This window comes from Mustelus asterias, chromosome 16, assembly GCF_964213995.1.
Source record: "Mustelus asterias chromosome 16, sMusAst1.hap1.1, whole genome shotgun sequence".
Taxonomy (NCBI): Eukaryota; Metazoa; Chordata; class Chondrichthyes; order Carcharhiniformes; family Triakidae; genus Mustelus; species Mustelus asterias.
The window spans coordinates 89977792-89983296 of NC_135816.1; positions in this window are offsets into that span (position 1 = coordinate 89977792).

Genomic DNA, 5505 nt, shown 5'->3' on the forward strand with positions numbered 1-5505 from the left:
GTTTAAGGCCCTGTCATACATTATTTTGAACTGTCTTTGTTACTCGGTTTATTGTAAGCCACGTGTTGAATTGCGATGCTTGTGGGTGTCGGGATCAACTCGACAGTTAGTTAATGTTCTGATGTTACCACACCATTGTCCTTCAATAGGCCATTGATATCAATCTTGTTATCATAGTTATGTTTCCTTTCAGCCCCTAGGTTGTGCAAAATGTATGTATACAAACAAAGTACATGCGATTTAAAGTAACGAAGGTTCATCATTGTTGTTCTAGTTTTGATATGGGAGAACAATGTGGATTAATTAAAAAAAGAGAAGTGTTTGCGCTTTGTGTTGACTTTCAGAGGCGGTGGGAACTTTATTACAATATCCGCAAGACTACTGTCAGAACAAAGCGAAAGAAGACTCCCCGTCCATACGCACTTTTGTATTTGCAGGGAGTGCATGCATTCTTGTCAACAGAGAATTTGTGAGCATTCTTTTGGTGAAGCCGGAAATTCAGGCGTTTTTCAGTGGTCCATGGAAAAATACAGCCCCGACGAACACATCTGGGCAGCTCTGCAAAGAATGCCTGAAATACCCAGGTCCATATCTTACACTCCAGCGCAGCAGAAGGGTGTTCTTCGAGCAGTGAAGTGGTCCATTTCAGCTGGTGATGTAGCAAATGGAGCTCCATAAGCTCCTTGTGCAGGGAAGCACCGCCATGACTCCCGTGGTCTGGAAACATACACTGGATCATCCAATAGGTATTTCTGTTCGCCAGCACGGTTGATCAGCAAGACAGAACAGCTGTGCAATGTATGGAAGAATGTATCTGATACAAAGCGGTTAACAGAAGATCATGATGAGCATTAATGTAAGTGTATCAGAGAGATAAATGGGAAACTGGAAGAGTGAAGATATCAAGATTGTTGTTTGAAGTAATGTGCTGAGTAAATATAGAGGATTATGTCACACATGAAAGAAAACGTGACAGGAGTTGTAATTCTTGCTAAAACTATAATTCGTATGACTAGGAGGGAAGTTTGGACTGTATCAATATAACATTTCCAGTGTGAGAATGACGATCGTTGGACAGAGTAGCAGAGAAGAATCCAATGCTGTACTGCAGGAAAAGTGAGTAAAGAACGTTACAAGAAATTTGGAACCGAATCGAAAAATCATGAACTGATTCTGTCCGGAAGGAAAATATTTGATCCCCCCACCCCCCCTAACTCTGATACTTTTCTCAAACAGTTCTATGTTTAGTTCTGCCAACTTCCCGTTTCCTTATGTTCCATTTTAATTTCATTTATTTATTCACTGTATTTACCAATCCTAAAATGAGTTTTGCTTGAATGACTGTTTCCTGTCAGTTATTCCATCTTCTAACAAACCCCAATATAAACTAGTCCTGCTCTAATATATATCAAAATATTTTCTTTATCAGCGATATTAAAGGCATATGCTTCAGTAACAAAAGTAATTTTCAAATATTCATTAATAACGAAAACAATTTTCGCCTATTTGTGATATTGTTTTCCCAATTTTACGTCAGTTTCTTAGGTCAATTTCCTTCATTTCTTTCATCCCTGAAGTCATCCGTCTCCATGTTTTTCGCATCCTCCCTCGGGTCGAACGCTCCCCAAAATGAGCATAAGGCCCGAGAGTTTGCATCGCTGTGCATTTTACCTATTTACTCAGTCAGTGCACCGTGAGTTGCGAGGAAAAACATTATCTTTAAATTACAACCAGCATCGTTACAGACAATTTGCTAATTTGACTCTGGCCCACTTTCTATGTAGAAACAGGCGGGTTATATAAACAATTCAGCAACTCAACTCCTGTCGGGTATTCAATATCTACATGACTAATCCATATTCTAAATCCGCCTCCCCATCTTTGTCCCGGATCCCAAACAGGCAGAAAACATAAACAATTTAACTCTTCACAATTGAACGTACATTTTGAATCATTCGTGGGACATGGGCGTCGCTGGCTGGCCAGCATTTATTGCCCACCCCTAGTTGCCCTTGAGAATGTGATGGTGAGCTGCCTTCTTGAGTCGCTGCAGTCCCCGTGCAGTGGGTTGACCCACAATTCCGTTGGGGAGAGAATTCCAGGATTTTGACCCAACGACTGCGAAGGAATGGCGATATATTTCCAAGATATATTTTCGCGGGTGTTAGTTATTTATTTAATTACTTTTAAATTTTGGCGCGAAACCGGCAGTGGCCGTGGGGTTTACGAGGAAGGGTCAAAAGTTATATATAAGTCTGTTAGTTGGGGGGATAGTCCTCTTTGTTGCTTTGGAGAAAGGCAGAGGTGTGACTGGTGACAGGATGTTTGGGGTAAGATTGAATTTAAAGTACTTTTTCGCGGGTGTTAGTTATTTATTTAATTATTTTTAAATTTTGGCGCGAAACCGGCAGTGGCCACGGGGTTTACTGGGAAGGGTATTTTGAGTGTTTTTTTAGTGCACGGGAGGTTTAAAAGGCAGGCCCCACTATCTAACGGGCAGCGTTGGGAGCGCGCAGCGGAGTGAGAGGGAGCTGAGTGAGAACTGAGGGGCTTTGGCTCATCGGGCTTTGCCAGAAAGGGGGAGCAGGGGTGAGTTTCTTATTTTTTTAAGTTATAATTTACTTTTCTCTGTGTACCTTGGAAGATGGGGTGAAATATGAGTGTAAAGCCAGTGTGGTGCTCGCAGTGCAGTATGTGGGAGGTCCTGGAGGCACCTGGCCTCCCGGACATCCACATCTGTGAGGGGTGTGTCGAGCTGCGGTTCCTGAGGGCCCGTGTTAGGGAGCTGGAACTGCAGCTTGACGATCTTAGGCAGGTGAGGGAGAATGAGGAGGTGATAGACAAGAGCTGTCATCAGGTGGTCACACCAGGGCCACAGGAGGAGGCCAAGTGGGTTACAGCCAGGAAGGGTAAAACACGGGTGATTGAGAGCACCCCGGTGGAAGTGCCCCTACATAACAAGTACTCCTGCCTGAGTACTGTTGGGGGGGACAGCCCATCTGGGGGAAGCAGCAGTGGCCATGTCTCCGGGGTGGAGTCCGGCCCTGTAACTCAGAGGGCTAAGGAAAGGAGGAGGAAGGCGGTATTAATCGGGGACTCGACAGTCAGGGGGTCGGACAGGCGATTTTGCGGAGGCAGGCGGGAGTCTCGCATGGTGGTCTGCCTCCCTGGGTCTGGGATCCAGGATGTCGCTGGGCGAGTCCCAGAAATCCTGAGGTGGGAGGGAGAGGAGCCGGAGGTAGCGGTACATATTGGTACCGCGCATGTGGGTAAGAAGGGGGAAGGGAACATGAAAAAAGAGTATAGGGAATTAGGGAGACAGCTGAGAAGGAGGAAAGCAAAGGTAGTAATCTCAGGATTGCTGCCTGTGCCACGGGAAGGTGAGGAAATGAATGGAGTGAGGTGGAGGATGAATGTGTGGCTGAGGGAATGGTGCAGGGGGCAGGGATTCAGGTTCCTGGACGATTGGGACCTCTTTAGGGGCAGGTGTGACCTGTAAACTAAAAACGGGTGGCACTTGAATCCCAGGGGGACCAATATCCTGGCAGGAAGGTTGGTTAAGGCTACTGGGGAGAGTTTAAACTAGATAGGTTGCGGGGAGGGGATCAAAGCGACGTGACTGAGAGTGAGGAAGGTAGCTCGCAAACACAGAAGGGTTACAGGCAGTGCAAGAGGGCAGGTGGACTGGGAACAGAGAAGGGGAGAGGTCAGACCATAGGATTGAGAGGTGTCTACTCTAATGCCAGGAGTATAGTGAATAAACAACTAGCTAAAGGAGGAGAGGGCTTGGGAGATGTTAGTAGCGCTTCAACAAACCGGGTCCAGATAAAGGCTGGCATAAAGACACTTTGCCTGAATGCACGATGCATTCGAAACAAAGTAAATGAGTTGATGGCACAAATCCATACAAATGAATATGATCTAGTGTCCATCACAGAAACGTGGTTGCAGGGTGACCGGGACTGGGAACTGAATATACAGGGTTATCAGGCATTTAGGAAGGATAGACAGGTAGAAAAAGGAGCTGGGGTAGCTTTGTTAATAAAGGATAATATCAGGACGGTAGTGAGAGACGACATAGGCTCTAAGGAGCAAAACGTGGAATCGTTGTGGGTGGAGATAAGGAATAGTAGGGGGAGAAAGACACTGGTAGGCGTGGTCTATAGGCCCCCAAATAATAACTTAGAGGTGGGGAGGGCTATAAACAAGCAAATAATGGATGCGTGCAAAAGTGGAACGGCAATAATCATGGGGGATTTTAACCTACATATTGACTGGTCAACTCAAATTGGATGTGGCGGGCTTGAGGAAGAGTTCTTGGAATGCTGTTGGGATTGTTTCATTGAACAGTATGTTACAGAACCTACGAGAGAGCGAGCTATCTTGGATCTGGTTCTGTGCAATGAGACAGGTAGGATTAAGGATCTTCTTGTGAAGGATCCTCTTGGGATGAGTGATCATAACATGGTGGAATTTCTGATACAGATAGAGGGTGAGAAAGTAGGGTCCCAAACCAGTGTCCTCTGCTTGAACAGAGGGGAGTACGATAGGATGAGGGTGGAATTGGCTAATGTAGACTGGGCGAGCAGACTGATAGGTAGGACAGCTGAGGAACAGTGGAGGATTTTTAAGGAGATTTTTTTAAGGACTCAGCAAAAATATATTCCGGTTATAAAGAAGGACTGTAAGAAAAAGGATAACCGGACGTGGATAATGAAGGAAATAAAGGAGAGTGTTAAAATAAAATCAGATGCTTTCAGAGTGATCAAAAATAGTGGAGAATTAGTGGATTGGGAAAGCTTTAAAGAAAAACAAAGAACGAGTAAGAAAGCGATTAAGAAAGGAAAGATAGATTATGAAACTAAACTAGCTCAAAATATAAAAAATGATAGTAAAAGTTTTTACAAGTATATAAAAAGGAATAGCGTGGCTGGAGTGAATGTTGGACCCTTGGAAGTTGAGAGGGGGGTTTAATAGTGGAAAACGAGGAAATGGCTGCGACTTTAAATAAGTTCTTTGTGCCGGTCTTCACGGTGGAAGACACAAATAGTTTGCCGAATATTAGAGATCGAGAGTTGGTGGGAGGGGAGGTCCTTAATACAATTACTGTTACTAAGGAGGTGGTGCTTGGTAGACTAATAGGACTGAAGGTAGACAAGTCCCCGGGCCTGGATGGAATGCATCCCAGGGTACTGAAAGAAATGGCTGAGGTAATAGCAGATGCGTTAGTAGTAATTTATCAAAATTCGCTGGACTCTGGGGTAGTGCCGGCTGACTGGAAAACAGCTACTGTTACGCCGCTGTTTAAAAAAGGAAGTAGACAAAAGGCGGGTAACTACAGGCCGGTTAGCTTAACGTCCGTAGTTGGGAAGATGCTAGAGTCCATTATTAAAGAGGAAATAACAGAGCACTTGAATAAGAATGGGTCGATCAAGCAGACGCAGCATGGATTCATGAAGGGAAAGTCGTGTTTGACGAATCGACTGGACTTTTATGAAGATGTCA